Source organism: Suricata suricatta, chromosome 12 (genome assembly GCF_006229205.1).
Source record: "Suricata suricatta isolate VVHF042 chromosome 12, meerkat_22Aug2017_6uvM2_HiC, whole genome shotgun sequence".
NCBI lineage: Eukaryota > Metazoa > Chordata > Mammalia > Carnivora > Herpestidae > Suricata > Suricata suricatta.
Genome location: NC_043711.1, coordinates 102560253 through 102579944, shown reverse-complemented (window position 1 = coordinate 102579944; position 19692 = coordinate 102560253). Strand labels below are relative to the sequence as shown.

The 19692-nt window shown below is 51.8% G+C and overlaps 1 protein-coding gene across 1 annotated transcript in view; it reads right to left on the bottom strand.

Moving 5' to 3' along the window:
* ZNF831 (zinc finger protein 831) overlaps window positions 1–7647 on the bottom strand; it is a 113301-nt gene extending 105654 nt beyond the window's left edge. Inside the window, exon 1 of the mRNA XM_029916283.1 lies at window positions 7508–7647. The gene's annotated coding sequence lies outside the window, so the exon portion shown is untranslated. The remainder of the gene's footprint in view (window positions 1–7507) is intronic.
* Window positions 7648–19692: the final 12045 nt, after the last annotated feature.

Genomic DNA, 19692 nt, shown 5'->3' with positions numbered 1-19692 from the left:
CAATAGCCAAATCATGGAAAGAGCCTAAATGTCCATCACCTGATGAATGGATCAAGAAGATGTGGTATATATACACAATGGAGTCTTACATGGCAATGAGAAAGAATGACATCTGGCCGTTTGTAGGAAAGTGGATGGACCTCGAGGGTGTCATGCTAAGCGAAATAAGTCAGGCAGAGAAGGACAGATACCATATGTTTGCACTCATAGGTCTAACAGGAAAACAGGAGAAACCTAATGGGGGACCAGGGGGAGGGGAAGAGGGAAAGAGAGTTGGGGGGAGAGAGGGACACAAAACTTGAGAGACTATTGAATGCTGAAAATGAACTGAGGGTTGAAGGGGAAGGGGGAGGGGGGAAAAGAGGTGGTGGTGATGGAGGAGGGCACTTGTGGGGAAGAGCACTGGGTGTTGTATGGAGACCAATTTGACAATAAACTACTTTTAAAAAATGTTAAATAAAAGATTTGAAACAGTCCTGTAAAAAAAAAATTTAAAAAACATAAAATAAAATAAAATGAGATAAAGATAAAAATAGAAAATAGAAAACTCAATAAATAAATAAATAAATGCTGTGTCCTCCTCGAGGCATGACCCAGCTCCTCGGGCAGTGAGGAGCCCCGCCCCTCCTTCCTCCTGCGCGCAGCACAGGGCACCACCACGACTGCCCGACGCATCACTCTCTCACTACACTACACTCTCCTCGAAAACACAGACAAAAACTTAACTTTCCTGTCCCAGCGCCGAGCAGGGCCTCAGCTGACCTGGGAGAGCAAGTGTCGCCTGCGGCTTTTTCAAAGACAGAGTTCAGTGCAGCTCGAAGCCAGAGAGTGGTGAGTCCCTCCGCGAGGCTGGCCTGGCCCACAGAGTCCCTGTCCCTTGGCAGGCCGGGGAACCCCATCCCTGAGCTGCCCCTCACGGGGACAGTCGGGCACGTCCCGCCAGCCTCCCCTCGGGTCCTGGCAGCCGGGAGGCCAGGCTGCATGGACGGCAGCTCCTGGTGGTTTTGCTCTCCACCTCGTGGGCCCCCCTCGCTGAAGCGATCTGCTTCCCCTCCGGGCCTTCTGTCCCCCACAAGCCCTTCTGTCCCCCACAGAGGCACCTGGCCCCGTGAGGACAGCTGAGCGGAAACGGGCCCTGACCTCCTCCAGAGTCAGCGGAGTCCCAAGTGCGCTCAACGTCTCATGGGCTCCTTCCCGCTCTCCTCGGGGCCGGCTGCACCAAATCCGGCTCCAGGGGAAGATCTCCGAGCAAGTGGGCCAGCAGCCAACGCACGTGTCCTCCTAGGGGAGGAAGGTGGGGGGGAGGCCAGGGGAGGGGTGGACTCAGGACAGGCAGCAGAGACGCCCCTCTGGGCGCTGAGCAGGTCGGGGATGACGCTGGCCGCCAAGCAGGGTTTTGGTCCGGACGCAGGGCCAGAGCTGGCGACCGCTATTACCTGGCTGCTCCCCTTGTCGCCCACAGACCTGCTCTCCACTCCACAGCCAGCAGGGCAGTCCCCAAATGCACGGTCACACCGGCCGCCTCGCACCGGTGACAACTCCCGGCGACCCCATCGCTCCTGGGACTCTGTGATCTGCTCCGCCTGCTCGATCCACGGGGTACCAGCCTCGCTCACCCCTGGAGTCCTCCCCAAACCCCTCATCCTGTTTCTGCATCAAGTCGCACGGGCGTTGCCGCACCGCACACCCCAGGCCACGTCAGGCCGGCCCCACGGCCGGAAGAACTCCCTCCTCACCTCCTTGCCTCGCTGTCCCCACTAAGCCCTCCTCTGTCAGCCTGTCCCCAGTCCCCAGTCCCCAGGGCGGCCTTCTGAGACGCCTGCTCATGGCCAAGTCGGACTCCTGTACTCACCACGGTTGTAACTAAATGTTACACGTCACGACTTGCTAATGACGCAAACCCCGCAGGCCGGGGACCCTCCTACCTGGTCACCGGCTCCGAGGCTGCTGCCCTGCGTGGTGGGGTGGACAGCTCAGACCCCCCTCCTGCCCCCTGTGCTCTCGCTCACAGTGCTCCCTCAGCCTGGCGTTCTCGAAGCTTGCCATTCATCACCACTGAGCCACACGCCACCTCCCTGGCAAGGGCCTCCGGGGGTCCCCGCCTTGGAAGCCATGTTCTCCGCCGCATTTCGGGGGCCGCTCCTCACCCACCTCACACTGTGATGAACTCAGCTCGGTTCTCTGGATTCTGGGCCCGTCAAAGGCAAGAGGCACACACTTTCTACCGCCGGACGCCTTGCAGACCCCAGCACAGAGCAGTGACTGATGACAGCCAACACTGCTGGGGCGACAGGCCTGCCACGCCTCCGAGCCACGACGGCCAATGCACACCCACTATGAGCGGGGAAGGAGGCCCACGCAGGCCAGGCGGCCTGGAGCCAGCCGCTCGGCCCGTCGCCAGCAAAGATGCCATTCAGACCCAGGCCACCGGCCCCGCCAGCACGTGGAGCCATGACACCGAGCTCCTCCTTCAGCTGAGGGGAGAGAGGGGCGGCCCCCGGGCTCAGAGCCTGTCCCGGGGGCCCCCTCCCAGCGCCCCTGGGGTCTGAGGTCAGCTCTCTTCACTCTGAGAGCACAAGCCCCACGATGTCTGTTCCCATGATGCAGCTCTCCACAGGGACGGTCCAAGACCTGCTCCCTCTTCAGAAAGCCCGTGCCCGGGACCGAGGTCTGAACGCTGTCTGTGACGCAGCTGGCCAGGGGCCGGCATCCAGGGCAAGCCCGGCCGGGCACCTCTCTGGTCGTGGGCAAGCCCCTTCACTCATCCGAGCCTGGGTCAAGCGGCACAGTCCCCACGCAGGCACCCGGGACAATCAGGTACGAGGCGCTCGTCACGCGACAGGCCGGCCTCCCGGCAGATGTCACAGGAGCGCCACGCTAGCGAGGACCGTCCTCAGTCCCGTCCAGGGCCGGCAGGCGCAGCAGAAGGCCACCCAGAGAAAGGGGCTGACTCCCGCCCCAGGAGAGGTCAGCCCAGGAGACGGGAGCCACGCAGCCTGTGTGCACAGCTCAAGGTGGCAAGTCACGCACATGTCAACACGCTCCTCCAGCCTCACGCATCCACCTCCACAGCAGCCCCCTCGCATCTCCATCCGCACAGAGAGCGCGCGCGCGCACACACACACACACACCTCCTGTCCCTGCCCACGTGCACCCGGGAACTTGGACCCTGCCGGGGGCCCATCAGGGCTCAGCGGGTACACCCTGCTGGAAACCCAGGGCGGCAGGGGCTGTGCTGGGGTGCAGGGGGCGGGGGGTCCCATTAGGAAGGTGAGCCTGTGAGGGGGCCAAGTGTATTTGCATATAATTTGCATGTGTTGACACAGCCCTTCCCGGCTAGCATGGAGCACTCCCAAGCTAACCTGTTATTACTGCTCCTCAGAAGCCTGGCTTTTCTCAGCGATTCGTGCCCCTTGCCTCCCACCCAGAAAGTACGACACGGCGAGGCGAGCCAAGAGCTGACTCTGAGCACCCGCTGGCCGCACCTGCCGGCCACGCTCGCCGCCTTGGGCCTCAGTTCCTGCCCCGAACGGCCAACAAAGCAGCACCCTCCACTGGGCAGACCCAAGACCTTCCCACACAGAAAATGCAGGCATCTGCCAGAGTTCCGGGGAGCGAGTCTGGATGCAGGAGCCGCCCAACACCCGTCCTAGGCGCAGCTCGGGGCCCTCGAACGCTGGATCTCCGGTGCCACGGTTACAAGCAAACACATACACATGCAGGGGCCGAGTTAGATCTGAATTTCAAAGAAATGACGAACGAGATGTCAGTACAAGCCCGTCCTGTGCGGTCCTGGGGACACGTTTACACCAAAAAGCGTCCCCGGCTGCACACCTGGAATTCGTGCTGCAGCCGGGGTCCTGGTGTTTCCTGCCGAGCCAGCCCCGCCCCCCGGGACCTGAGGCTCCCAGGCTTCTCCTGTTCCTAACGTTCTGTGTCCTCACCGCTTCCGCCCGTGTCCAGAGAACACAGACTTTGTTTCCTAAGTGCCCAGCCTCCGGGGTGGGACAGGGACGGCAGAGGTTACACGTGAGGCGCACTGAGAGCCGCCGAGGGAGAGAGGGAAGCAGAAATCTAAAATCTGCTCCTCCTTGGTTTCTGTGAGGGGCCGGGTGGCTGTCGCTGCGAACGTGAGGCCACGTTTCCTGTGGCGAAGGGGACGTGTGTTTACATCAACAGGGCCCGTTTCTAGGGTTCCTCTCAGGATGTGAGGGCCGCGGCAGGTCGCAGAGGAAGAGGGAGGGCCTGCGGGCCAGGGCTGCAGGGGAGGGAGGCTCACGCTCTGGGGGCTCCCGGGAGCCCCCCGCCCCACGTGGGATACAGCCATCCCCCCCCCCCCGCCCCCAAGCCCTCGGCCCAGCTCCCCAGCACACTCCAGTTGACTGAGACCCTTCGCAGAGCACAGAGGTGAAAATGTGTCCCATTCCTGATTCACGCTGGGGGGCGTGGCCTTAGCAGGGACGGGACTGGTTCGGGGAGTCCCGCCTCCAACGGGGAATCACCAGCAAACACAGAATGTGCAGGGAGCATCTGCTCTATCCAGGGCTTTGCAGGCTGACTCCCCCGTGGACTCGGCTCAGGCCTCTCCAGCCGGGGCACCTGTTCCAGAAGGGGCGGAGTGCCACGGAAGCACCGCCTACCGACACAGTGAACATGCACGGCACTTGGGAGTGAGAATTTTCCTTCCAGATTGTTTTTTTCTTTTTTAGAGGCAAGTGTGATTTTACAGTAGGATCAATGGGTATACTAGGGAATGCAATGCAAATTTTTCATATTTTTAAAATAAAACACTAAAAATAAAATGCAAACGTGTCGGTTTCCTCCTCCTTAAGGCAATGATGGGGAGCACACCGGCCCCACGGGTCCGCTGCAGGGGCAGAAGGGAGAAACGCAGGTGAAGCCTTTTCCGGACACAGCGCCAGGCAGGACCAGGGTCTTCTCTGACGGGCACTTTCCCGGCTACTGAGACAGGGCTCAATGATTAGATCTCCGCACCTGATCTCGTGTGTCAGGCCTCCCTGGGCGTGAAGACATCACAGAGCAATCAGAGAACTCTACAGGCTTTGGGCACCAGAGGAAGATTTCCTTTCATTTTCTAATGCATCCTCATGTCAGGTGTCAAAAGTCTGAAAGCCACCTGTCTTGTCTGACACGCTGAGATGGCCCTCAGCTGGTACACCCGTGGCCACGGACATGACTGGCCTGAAAGGGGCCAGAGAGCCGTATTACCAACAGAGAGACCATTCTTTGGCTCCCCCTTCATGACCTCTTGCTCCCAGCCCAGACTAGCCCAACGGTGCCCCCCGAGGACGCCAGGCCAGAGACGCCCGGGTGGAGGGTGTGGTCGGCAGCCTTCAAGGGGCCTGGTGCGGTCAGGAGGGCAGAGGCACTCAGCGGAGCTTGGTGGGCCCAGGACCCTTGAATCAGCTGTCCGGGTGGAGGGATATAAGGGTGGGGCCTCGTGGGGCGACACCCAAGGTCCGCACCCTGCCTCCTCACCCTTGTTCTTAACAACGTCAGAAATTCAGTCAGTGCTGCTGCTTCAGGACAGAAAACGGACTTGGCCAACGCTCATCGACACGGTTTGTCCACTCCACACAGAGGCTGCCCTGTGCCCAGCCTGCTCGCAAGAGATCGTCCATGCCCCCGTCTTGGACCAAGCAGAAGTGAACAGTAAACTAAACGAAGACCTACACAGGCCCCGACAAGCGGCACTGAGCCATCAGTAGCTGGCGACCTGTCTCACTCCGGGACAGCAGAAGAACAGTCTCAATCATGCAAGAGAGTGGAAGGCAGGTCCCTGCTGATTGGGGCCCCTGATGTAGTTACACTTTTTAGCGACCTAACCATTGCTGCCGGCGCACACAAATGGCGGTCCCAACGGCTCCCCCACCGCCGTTCGGCCCCCACCGCTGTCCCTTGCCTCTTACTCAGGCTGCCTGCTGCCCCGCTGCCACCTCGGAAAACAAGGTGCCGTGTTCACGCCGAGTCCTACGCCTAAACTGCTCTTCGGGGTTACAGCCTCGGCTCAGAAACACGAACTCAGCTCGGAAACAGGGGCTCTGTCAGGGTGATTAGCTTCACACACACATGCGATTATGCCAACATGCGACCAACGTAGCCCCAAAACCAGTTCCCGCTAAGGTACTACACGGTGTCTACACTACGTTGGGAGATGTTCCTCGCTTACGAAATCATCTTTATCAAAATCAGCCTTGTTGGGAGATTGGGGGGCTCCGTCTCCTTCTCTGCGCTGGTAGAGCTGTTCCCAGAGCCGGTTTTGTTTATCTAAGCCATGATCCAACATCTTTCTCCCCCCAATTTCAACTCGTACAGCCTTTCCTTTTGGAAAAAACAAAGCATGGCAAAATCACAACTCTCCCTTGGCCAGTGGCCAGACATCCAAGGACTGGAGCCAGGAGATTAACGGATACGCCCAGAGAGGGCAAGGTCAGAGAGCAGAACGTTCTGGACACGCGTGTGTCAGAGACAGACTCGTAAGGACCAGAGAGCACCCATACGTGAGGGTGGGCGCCTCCCGGTTTGAACGACACGCTCAGGCCCTTCTGAGCCAGTGGGTGAAACGCGCCTGTGACACTAATTAATGCCAGGCAAAATGTAACAGCAGATCTTGAAGACTAAAAATAGATCTATTCCAACTGATTCATCCCCTGAGTGCACAGAATTCAGGGTTTTTTCATCTGTTCCTCTCCTACGTGTACATTAGATCATGGCCTCACTCCTCTCCCTCCATCTTTGCTGTTGTTCTTCGATTTCTCTCCTTGTTGTGAGGCTTAAACCTTCCAGAAGAGATGTCCCCACCTGGCTACCCTCCGGCCCACAAACATGCTTAATAAGCAAGGAAACCATTTCTTTTCCTGGCTCACATGGCAGGGAGCTATGTAATTTGTACTTAATATTTTCCATGCGGACGCCTCTGCCCTGTTGGGGCATCACACACAGAACTCTACAGCTTCGTTTCCGATTACAGTCCCTTCTATTTTAAACTTGTGTTGATTTCTACTGGGAAGGAAGCCTATTTCGCACAGATTAGCTGGACAGCTGGGTCTGATTGCTTCTGATGACTGGGCTTGGGGCCACCGAGGAAACAGGTTTCCCAAAGCCCCTTGGACGGAGCCCCATTCCGGACGGCCCCAGGAGAGTGGGGTCAGTGCTCACTTCGGGGAGGAAGGCTTAGCAGCTGCAAATCAACAGGTCAAGCCAAAGGCAGGTTCAGACCTTACTCCACGTCTCAGACTCGGGAGGCTATGCTGGAAGGCGGAGGAGGGGGGATCAGAAGCCCCCTGGTTCACAAAGCTCTCTCGGGGGCCTGAGTGGGGGCTTGTGTCGGAGAGAACGGCGTGTGCTTGGAAGGAAGCATCCATCATGCTTGCCTGATATAATCACTCGGGAGGCAACAGACAAGGCTCAACGATTTAGGTGCCTTCATCTGGCCGCGCATCCCAGACCTCCAGGTGCATAAAGAAATCACAAAGACCTCTCTCACCTTCGTGTGTTCAGTCCACAGGCAGGTGGGGGCTGCCGCGCTCTCCCGAAAACCGGTGGCTCCGATGAGGCAGGAGCATTCTCCCTGCTCGTCCCATCTCTGCCTTGCTTCTCTCTATGCCTTCTCTAGAGAAAACCGAGTGCTGGAAACTTAAAAAAAAAAAAAAAAAAAAAACTGTGTGTGTGGAGGGCGGTGGGTGTCGGGGGTGCCGGGGCGGTGGGGGGCAGGGCGTGGCAGAGGGACGCCAGGGGGTAGGTGTGCAGCCCGCCCTGGCGTGGGTTCGGGTTTAATGGCCGACGCTGGAGATACGGTTCGCCTGCTCCACTCAGCGCCACTGCAGCTCTGTGTGTGTGGGCGGCGGCAGCCACGCGGCTGGGTTTCAAACCATTACACTGAACATTTGCAAACAGATAAAAAAACAAAACCATCCGGTACAAATGGAAACTTCTGTTTTCCCTTCTCTTCCTGCGCTCTGGCCCCCTGCACCCCTCCTCCCCAGTTTCGGAGGAGGGGGCGAGGGTGGGCGCACCGCCCTCTGGGCTCTCCCCACCCACCCACGCACCCCCCGGGGCCCCGCCTCCGCCTCTCGTGGCCGCCCCACCCACTGCCACGGCCACGGCCACGGACAGCCTGACGGCCACACCTCCAGGAAGACGTTCTCTTCTCCAGGGTCTTGCTCAGAATCCAGCCACTCCGTGGCCATCAAACCCAAGGGGCATTGGGGTCTCCCTATTGGGTCCCTTCTTAACCCTCCTAGTCCCAAAGCTCCCTTAGAACTGGCCAAGGAAGGGGAATCAGGTGCACCTTCCTATCTGGACGACAGTTTTCCCAAGGAATATCATGTGAGCGGCGACATGAACTACCTCACGAGAAGAAAAAGGGTCCTGTGGACAAATGACCTTGGCAACTGTTGCATCTGGTATCATTCTGTGAGAGTCACAGAGTACGTTAGCAGCTAAAGGCTCTGAGAAGTCCTGCAATTAAAGAATCCTGTTCTACTTGTTCAGTCCAGCATTTCCAAAGCGCGCATGACCTTAGCCACGGGGCACCTCTGCCCTGCGCAGCAGCAGGAGCAGCCGTCACAACCCGCGCATGCGCCCGTACTTCTATGGCGCATGCACACAAAGCCGTGCACCACGCATGCGCGCTCCTCGCGCGCTCCTCACGCACGCCGCGCACGCGCACTCCCGCCCGCCCACCCACGCCGTGGAACTGTCCCCTGATTCCGCGGCCCGGGCCGGAGGAAGCCTGCGGAGGGGGCGCGTCGCGGGGCACGGGGTGTGGCCGCACCCCACGTGGTGAGCGGCGAGCCTGAGGCGCGGTTCCGGCTGGACAGGGAACACACGAGGAGTGCAGCCCAGCTGGTCCCCTCCTGCCTCTCCCGCCCAGGGGCGCCGCCACCCGAGTTCGGGGGCGTCGGGGGTGGACGCCGCCGCGGCTTGAGCGCCCCCTGCCTGCCGTCCTCTGCTGGGCGGAGCGAAGAGCCGACCCGTTGTCTGATCCTCGAGAGCCTGAGGCTTCGGAGGCGGAAGGACGGAGCAGGAAACCTGTGACCTCCAGGCGGCAACTTTGCCAAGCGGAGGCGTTCACGTTGGACGTCCCAGCAGGCCAGGCGGGGACACGGAGCCAGGGACGCGAGAGAAAGGCCGGCGCACTCTGCTGGATTGGGGGCTGCCGTGCCTCATCGGTGGCGGGAAATGGGCCTTGGGCAGGCCTTTGAGCCTCAGCCTCCTCTTCTAAAAACTGTTCTTAGCCAAGGATGACTTTGACCCCCAGGGGACATTTGGCAATGTCTGAGGACACTGTTGGGTGTCGCAAGTGGGGGGGGGGGGTGTAATAGTGCTATTGGCATCCAATGGGTGACATCCAGGGACACTGCTAAACAGCATCGAAAGAGAATGAACCCACACTATGTCCACAGTGCAGCCGAAGCCGAGAATCCGGTCCAGGTGGACCCACCAGTCCCCCACGAGGGGGCTCAAATGAGACACCACGTGGGATTCGGACTAAACCAGAAGGTAATTACAGTGTGTTTGATAGGAAGAACTTCCGTATCATGCTCATTTCTTATTGGGCACCAAGATAAAAAGTAGAGTAAAAGCCTCAAACCAGGACGAGAGCCTGCCTTATAAATTACACGATTTAAGAAAAAAGTAAGAAAAAAATGTCTCCTTTTGCTTAAGTACGCCGGAGAACTTGAACTCTGTGTGAACAAAGTGAAATGGGTGTAGAAAGGCTTTAAATACTTGCAAGCACTTGGATGGATAATCATTGGTAATTAGGGCATTTTATAGAATCCATTTAAAAGGCTTTAAACAAAGCTGAAATTATTTGTTGACCTTTCTTCCGAAGGACGGTAACAGCGGTGCTGGCAACATGGATGTGTCCGGCCTGGTTGGGGGTTTTCTTTTCAAAAAATCTTCAGCCAGGCTTCAGTGGCAGATTAGAGACCAGCAAATAGAGAAAGTGAAATTAAAGCTCAGACTCCTGATCCAGCTGAGCAGAGTCAAAAAGAAAAGCTGACCAGGCCTCACTCTGGGGCCCCGGACAGTAGGACCTTGAGGCAGGACTCAGGGTCCAGAGCCTGGCAGTGGTTTTCTCCTGGCGAAGTCCCAGGTGGGTGTGAAATCAGGAGAGGCAGGTGGGGCCAGGCCCGCTGTGGTGGGTGGGAAGGAAGAAAAGGTGTGTACAAGTGCAGAGACAGTGCCCTCGCAGAGGCTTTCGAGGAAGTAGGGACCAGCCAAGTTTCTGATGTGGACAGTGCACTGGGCCCACACTAGCCAGTTACATCAGCTCCCTACAGGAGCCAAAACGGAGAGCAAGGCCAGGCTGTTGGTTTTGACTTCCCGGTGCCTTCCTCATTCACCTATCTGCTCACGAACCAAGACAAGGAATAGTCACGCTTCCAAGGACTTCCTGTCCCAGCACTTCACATGGCCCCAGGAACAAAAGGGTGAAGGAAAATCAAAGCACAGTCTGTCCCTGCCTCATGGGGCTCAGAGTCAGAGGGAGTAAAAGAGACCCAAAAAAATCAAAGAATTATTGGAGGAAAAAAAAAAAACATCCAATTCATTCAGTTAGTCATTGGCTAAGAATTTGAACCTCTCCTTTATGCTAGGCAGTGTTCAAAGAGAAAAAAAAATATGTGAGCAAATTACTATCAAAAACTACAATGAAGACGACACTATAATGAAAATCTACCTGAAAAGAGTAATTCTTATCAGGAGCTCTAAAGCCAAGGCCACCTCTTTTTATTAAAAGGGGATAAAAGGGGGGGGGTCTGGGGGGCACAGTCAGTTGAGTGTCTGACTTCGGCTCAGGTCATGATCTCATGGTTCATGAGTTCGAGCCCCGCATCAGGCTCTGTGCTGACAGCTCAGAGCCTGGAGCCTGCTTCTGATTCTGTGTCTCCCTTGCTCTCTGCCCCTCCCCCACTCACACTCTGTCTCTCTCTCAAAAGCGAATAAGCATTTTAAAATTTTTTTTAAAAAATAAAAGGGGATAAGAGGGGCCAAATGTTAAGGACCTAGCCGTCTAGGCTGGGAAACTGGGATAATGCATCATTATTCAGCTCCAGGCTCTGGGCCACCCAAAGTCACCTTGCACTCCATAGTTTCTATGAACCCCAGGCTTTAGAAACACTCCCTTATACATGGAGGCATTGTTGAAGGAGAAGAGGACCCAGACCATCCCAACCATGGACTTGAGGGTTTGCCAAGGGAAGAGGACTGTTCAGAACCTAGGACAGCTCTGGAATGCCTGGTTATCTAGCTCCCCCGCTTCCCTGGGCACTGCCAGCCCAGAGGAGGCACACCAGTGCTTCCCACCATGGGGAACAGGGTCATCTTCACACGGGTGTCTGCTGCTTTCTGTGCGTCTCACTCCCCCAGGTCTCTGCTTTATCACGGCTTTCACCCTATTCCCACTGCCAATCCCGATTCTTTCCATCTGACACTCAAATAGGTCAAAGGAAGAGCTGGTTCATTTGTCTATAGAGCACCTCACAGTTGGTCCGAGCTTGACCTTTGGGTTAACCCAGAAGCTGCAAGCCATGTTACAGATGACTGCTCTGCAGCCACTGGCAGCACTAGACAAGGGACTGCGTCTCTCCAAAGGGCACGGCCAGCATTCCAGCGAGCCCCCCTCCCAGCACAGCTGTGCTAGGAAATGAGGGTCTGGACAAATCTGGTGGCCCAAGAGACCATTTCACATGACTTATAAATAAACATTTTAAATTGTAGTAGTTATATTTTTATTCTAATGTGACTTAGTGCAGCTACAGCTAAAAGATCAAATTCATGTTTCCCTTTTCAATAGATTTAATAGCCAATTTAGAAGTATTAATTTTATTCAGACTTCTACGGAAATCTAAATGAACCAGAATATCTAAAATGATTTTGAAGAAGAATAAAGCCAGAGGAGTCATACTATCTAATTTTAAGACTTCCTATATAGCTACAGTAATCAAGACACTGTGGTATTGATGGAGATAAACACATAGATCAATAGAACAGAATAAAGAACCCGGAAATAGACCCACACAAATAGGCTTGACTGATTCTGGCAAAGGTGCGAAAGCAATTTAATGAAGGAAAGATAATCTTTTCAACAAATGATGTCTTAGGCAAAAAGAAAGAATCTGTGCTAAACCTCACACCTTATACAATGAGTGACTGGAAATGGGTCATATATTCAAATGGCAAATGTAAAACCATAAAGCTTCTAGAAGAGGGGCACCTGAATGGCTCCAGCAGTTAAGCATCCAACTCCGGATCTGGGCTCAGGTCATAATCTCATGGTTCGTGGGGTTTGAGCCCTACGTCAGGCTCTGTGCTGACAACACAAGGTCTGCTTGGGAGTCTCTCTCTCTCTCTCTCTCTCTCTCTCTCTCTCTCTCTGCCCCACTTGCCTGCTCTCAAAATAAATAAACTTTAAAAAAATTTTTCTTTTATAGTTTAAGAAAATTTTTAAATAAAATATGGGAGAAGAGCCTTGGGACCAAAGGTGAAGGCAGAAAGTTCTTAAATATGACAGCAAAAATGCAATTCATAAAAGAAAACGAATAAATTAGACTCTATTAAAATTAAATATTCTGTTCTGCAAAAGACTCTCAAGAGGATGAAAAAGAAGCTTTATTGAACACATGGTATTGGACCAACTTGATGTCCACATGCAAAAAAGAATTTTTTTTAATGAATCTAGACATGGACCTTACCCTTTTCACAAAAATTAACTCAAAATGAATCACTGACCTAAATGCAAAACACAAAACTATAAAACTCCAGGAAAATAACATAGGAAAACACCTAGATGACGTTGGGTTTGGCAATGACCTTGTGGATAAAACACCAAAGGCCCCATCCATGACAGAAATAACCAATCAGCTAGACTTGGTTAAAATTAAAAACATTTTAATTAAAAACTTTTGCTCTGTGAAAGACAATGGCAAGGGAATCAAGAAACAAGCTACACATGGGGAGAAAATATTTGTGAAAGACATCTAACAAAAGCTGTCATCCAAAACGTACAAAGAGCTCTTCAAATTCGACAATAAGAAAACAAATGACCCAGTTAAAAAAATAAGCTTAAGACTTTAAGACTCACCTCACCGAAGAAGATAGGCAGGTGGCAAGTAGGCACATTAAAAGACGCTCAACACCTTATGTCAATGGGTAATTGCAGGTTAAAGCAATGAGATGCTACTATATACGTATCCGAACAGCACCAGAGGCTGGCAAGGATGTGGAGTGACAGGAACCGTCATTTCTGGTGGGAACACAAAAGGTACAGCTTCCGTGCAAGATACTTTGCTGTTTCTTATGATACTTAACATACTCTTACAAATAATCCAGTTATGCTCCTTAGTATTTGCCCAAAGGAGCTGAAAACTTATGCCCACAAAAAAAAAAAAAAAGGCCTGCACACAGATATTTATAGCAGCTTCATTCATAATTGCTAAAACTTGGAAGCAACCAAGATGTCCTTCGTTAAGTGAATGAATAAACCCCTGGTCCATCCAGACAATGGAATGTTATTCAGTTTGAGCAGGAACTGAGCTTCAAGCCATGAAAAGACATGGAGGAAACTGAAACACATGTTACTGATTGAAAGAAGCCAATCTGAAAAGGCCGCCCACTGTCTGATTCCAACTATATGACATCCTGGAAATGGTAAAACTATAGAGAAAGCAAAAAAAAAAAAAAATGGTAGAGATTGCTAAGGGTTAGAGGGAGGGATGGACAGGTGAGGCACGGAGGATTTTTAAGGCAGTGAAAATACTCTTTTTGATATTATATTGATGGATACATATTATTATACATTTGCCTGAACCAACAGAATGCACAACACCAAGGGTGACCTTATTTCAAACTATAGACTTTAAGGGATGATGATGTATCAGTGAGGGCTCCATGGTTGTAACAAATGTCCCCGACAGTGGGGAAGGTCATGTGGATGTGGCAGTCAGGAGTATATGGGAAATCTTTATACTTCCGATTCTGACGTGAACCTTAAACTACTCCAAATTATCTATTTTTTTTAACTGGAAAAAAATATTTGAAAATCATATATTGACTAAAAGAGTAGTATCTAGAACATATAAAGAACTCTCAGAACTGAATGGTTAAACAAATCCAATTAGAAAATGGGCATCCGGCGTGAACAGGCGCTCCACCAAGAGGAGAAACAGCTGATCTGAAAGCACAAGAGAAGACACTCCACACCATCAGGGAATATGGACTAAACCCACCGCTGCATACCTATCAGAGTAGCTAAAGCTAAAAATACCAACAATACCAAATCCCGGCGGCGATGTGGACAAACTAGGTCACCCACACGTGACCACCCACATGAGAAACTGGACACTCTCAAAAACCTTCTGGCAGCTTTTTATGAAATTAAACACAGATTTATCAGGCAACTTGGCAACTGCACATTGCGAGTTTCTCCCTGAGGAATGAAAACTTACTTTCACACACAAACCTGCATATGCATGTGTGTCGGTGCCTTATTTGCAACAGCCGACAACTGGGAACATCCCGAAAGTCCTTCAGCAGGTGACTGATTCAATAAACTCCAGTGTGTCTACACCATGGAGCACTATTAAGCAAAAACAAAAGCAAAAAAAGCCAACCTGATTCACACAACTTGAATGAATCTCACGGGCCTTGTGCTGAGGACAAAAAGCCAATAATATGTACCATATGATTCCATTTTTATGTAATACTCTCAAAATGACAAAATTGTAGAGATGGAGAACACGGTTGCCGGGGGCAGGGGTGGGTGAGGGAGAAACAGTGAAGTGAGATCCTAAAGGGGCAGCAGAGGCAGCTGTATTTTGACAGTGTCCACAGAGGATAAAGTTGCACAGACCTACACACACACACACACACACATACACACGAGTGCGTGTGAATGCTGGTGGAATCTGAATGAGGTCTGCAGCATAATTAATTGCATTGTACAATGTCAGTTTCCTACTTCGGATATTGTACAGAGTTATTAAGATGTTGCCATTGAAACTGGATGAGGAAGGGTCAAGAGCACCTCTCTCTATTTTTGAGTCTATAATTTATTGGGGGGAAAGGTTTCAAAAGAAAAATATTAATTAAATAAAAGTACAGGTAATTCACGAATTCAGCAGGAAAAAATTGTGGCTGGTGACACAGACATGCCTAAGTTTTTTTTTTGGGGGGGGGGGACATTCCTCTGGTGTCAAGGGACTGGTCCCACCCAGGGGCAGACGCCCAGGGGAGGTCAGAAGCAAGACTCCCTCTTCCCCACTCGGAGCTGGGCAAATTTAAAATCACAGGGGCATCTGAGTCCAAATGAGCCAACTTTCTGAGTGGCCAGAGGCCTTCCTTAAACTCAGCTGAAATGGAATTGAATGACACAGCAGATGTCTTTGTGATAAGAGCAGTCTCAGGCAGAAATACCACATCTCATCAACTGTAAGACACAATTGCAAGAAGCACCATTATTTTCTGTTCCGCTATGAAAGAAAAATAAGCTGTCAATTAAACCATGACACAATGCTTTCTTATCACTTAGAATTTTTAATTTTACTTATTGAAAGGGTTCTTTGAGACTTAATTAGACAGATTTTTATCACATATTACTATTGTGCATACATAAAAATGAAAATACAAGGGAAATAAATTGGTTGTTATTCCTCAAACTTCTTTATACTGAGTCCAACTCTTCTGAATCACTTTTCAACTCAGACTCATCAATGTCTGGGTTTTTTCCACACCCTTTCATCCTCTGTGCAGTCAGCCACGGCGCTGAGGATGTGGCATTTCTTTAAAGAACTCATAAAAGGACTAAAAGTCATGAGCACCAGGCTCTCAGCAGACTTTAGAGATGTATACAACTTTTCTGTCTCAGTTCCCACTTCAGCAGTGTTACTAAACAGAAATGATTTGCTCAAATCATTCATCCCCCTCCTACACCCATGACATTCATAGAGGCTATAACAGGGCTCACTGTCCAATCCCGAATCTTCCAGCATGCTGACACGGTCAGTCCCATATCCGTTACATGTGGTCACCACTGGGGGGAATGCCAGGCTTGGATGCCAGGCGTTTTGAGGCTCATGCATGCAGGGATAACTCAACCACGCCATGGCCCTCATGACACACTGGGGACCGTCAGATCCATTCTAATCTCAGAAATAATGTTCGTGTGAAAAATGTTCATCTTAGAAATAATGAAATGCAATAAGTATATAAATAAATATCAGACGGCCTTAAGTGCTATGAAGAAATGAATCAGGGAAATACGATCAAGATTGTCTGTGGGGGAGGCGGACAAAGAGAACATTTCTGAGGACAGGATACTTGAGAAGAGTCTGAAAAGTCAGAAGTCTTCGGCCAAAGGAGAATCAGAAGGAAGTGTCCCTGACGGTATCTGCCCGAGACATTTGATGACGCTGCAAAACAAAACTCCCAGGTCTCAGTGGCAAAAACAATAAAAGTTTATTTCTAATCTATCCTTCTTGAGCATCAGTGGGTAGACTGAAACATGTTTTTCACTTCAAGACCCAAGGTTGATGGAGAAGCCACTGGCTGGAAAGCTCCAGTTGCCATGGCAAAGAGAAAGGAAGGGGGCAAATTCCACACAGGTTGTGAAATCTACCCACAAGCGACACATGCCCATCTGCCCACGTTACTTTAGTGAAAGCAAGTTGCCAGGGCTGCCTAACTTCCAGGGGATGGGCGGCGGAGTGCAGTCTACCGTGTGCCCGTGAGAAGAGGCAGACGGATCTAGGGAGCAGCAGTAATGATGGTCACACCGGCAGAGAGAAGGGCAAGCCCAAACGCACCGAGGCCCGAAGATGCGTGGTTAGGGGAGTTGCGGGGAGAGGTAGCAGGCCAGCGTGACTGGTGAAGGACGGAAGCGGGGACAAGTGGCTGAAGAAGACAGCATCCTGTAGAGAGGAGAGGCCTGTCCTGGAGCCCAACCACGCTCTAGAACTCGCTGTTTCATCCTCTGACCTCAAATGGCCGTAGACAGAATTAAACAACCAATTGTAGAATCAGGTGGTGGAATTACACCTAACTTCCACAAATGTTTTTGTGGAGCAAACACTGTAATGCCAGAATGTGGTTTTCAATCATTTAATTAGTCTTCCAAAATGCTCCAAAATCAGTGTTAATCACAGTTTTAAAATAATACCTTTAATATGTCCTTAAATACTGTAGTATGTCTCAGCATCAATCTTGCAATTAAATACGTTGAGTAATTAATACATATTTAACACCTGGCACGTGGAATTTTGAAAATAATGCATTTCCCAAAGCAGGTAGCCAATGGGGAAAGACCAACGGGCATTAGCAATTTTCTTTGGGATGACCAGGGACGGAGGGGCCTGGCTCTCAGAACTGGGGGTATGTGCAGAGATGAGGCAAGCGTTAAAATGAAGGGCTTGGCAACAGACGCATGAAACGATGCTCAGCATCACTCATCATCAGAGAAACACAAATCAAAACCACACTGAGATACCACCTCACGCCAGTCAGAATGGCTAAAATGAACAAATCAAGAGACTATGGGTGCTGGCGAGGGTGTGGAGAGACGGGCACCCTCCTACACTGTTGGTGGCAATGTAAACTGGTGCAGCCGCTCTGGAAAACAGTGTGGAGGTTCCTCAAAAAACTGTCCATAGAACTCCCCTATGACCCAGCAATAGCACTGCTAGGGATCTACCCAAGGGATACAGGAGTGCTGATGCATAGGGGCATATGCACCCCAATGTTCATTGCGGCACTGTCAACAATAGCCAAATCATGGAAAGAGCCTAAATGTCCATCACCTGATGAGTGGATCAAGAAGATGTGGAATGGAATACTACATGGCAATGAGAAAGAATGAGATCTGGCCATTCATAGTAACATGGATGGAACTCGAGGGTATTATGCTGAGTGAAATAAGTCAGGCAGAGAAAGACAGATACCACATGGCTTCATTCGTATGTGGAACAGGAGAAACTTAACAGAGGACCATAGGATAGGAAAAGGGGAGAAAAAATAGTTGAGAGGGAGGGAGGCAAACCACAGGAGACTCTTAAATACTGAGAATAAACTGAGAGTTGATGGGGGGTAGGGGAGAGGGGAAAATGGGTGACAGGCATGGAGGAGGGCACTTGTTGGGAAAAGCACTGGGTGTTATATGGAAACAAACTTGACAATAAATTATATTTTTTAAAAATAAAATAAAATAAAACGAAGGGTTTGGGGCTTGGTGCCGCCTCACAGCCTGTTGTAGAATAACAAAGCTGCATCCAGAGGACCCGACAGGCCCAGCCAGATCCCCCCCTGATGCTGGGGGCCCACAAATGCCCTGTGGACACTGCTCCCATCTGCCTGGGGACTCTGCCGGGATGTGGCCATGTTGGTGATGCTGTCAAAAACCAAAGGTTGCAAAGCCCTGGTGGCCTGCATCCTCACAAGCCCACTCAACACAAGAACACGGCCCAGCCCCTGCCTGACTGCTGGGAGCTACAGGAAATGTCAAGGGGGGTCGGGGGCTGAGAGGGGCGCCATCTTTGATATCCCCATAAAGTCTGAGCCACCAAGAGACCCTGAGTTAGAGGCTGACCGCCCCTCATGGCCCGCAGACATCAAGGAACATCCCTTCTCCCCCAGCTCTTCATCCTGGCTTCACCAGCGAACAGAAACAAAAAAGGGGTTATCGCATCCAATAGAAAAGTGCAGTGGAACACGCAAGATATTTTTACCTTGTATACAGTGCTGCATTGATTCATCCCAGAAGAGACATTACTGGGAGCATCTGAAAGGCATATTAGCACGTATCACATGTCAACAACCTGGATCGTGCTGTTTGAGAGTGAAGATTTTCACTTTCGTACTAAGGAACCAAAAAGTACAGTGGCGTAGTCAAGGTGAAGGTTGATTTTTCCGCTGTGCGACAGACCCGACACCAGCAGCCCAGGGATGGACACACAGAGTGAAAGCCCCACACTTCTTCTCACGGGTTGGTCCGCCCCCCAGAGGCCCTGCCCACACAATCCAAGATGGCGCACCACCTCTTTCATGAGGGACAAAGGGGTGGGACATGGACCCCCCCCTCCCCTGTATGGGCCTGACATGGAAAGTGTATAACTCATCTTCCTTCACAGCTCTTTGGCCAGAAGCTAGTCATAAGATGGAAAGTTTTGTTTTAATCTGAGTGTCCGAGTGTTCAGCTCTGAGACGGAAAGGAAAATTGATGTAGTGGACAACTCGCAAGCCGTGGCGTGTCGCCCTCCGGGAGTCTGGAGTCTGCTGGGGGAGAAAAGCATATGGCCCAATTCCAGCATTTCATCCAAGAATGGGCCAAACGCCTATTAGGATGGAAACTCCCAGGAGGTGTAGTTTGGGGACCAAACTCAAGAGGGAGCTACAGTATCTACCGCAAAGGATAGTCACCGGCTTAACACGAACTCACGCTGGGCGCAGAGACAAGCTGGGGGATAGAAAGCAGCATGGGTTCCACGGTCACAGAACAGAGCTTGAGCCCGGCCCCACCACTTACGTTCTGGGTGACCACGAAGGAGAATTCCAAAGCTCTCCCCCAAGATTCCCAGCCACCGATTATTCAAACACAAGACTAGGTACAGCTGCACATGGCCTTGGCAGATGGCACTAAGGTAACTAGAGAGACCATGGAATACTGAAAACGAACCG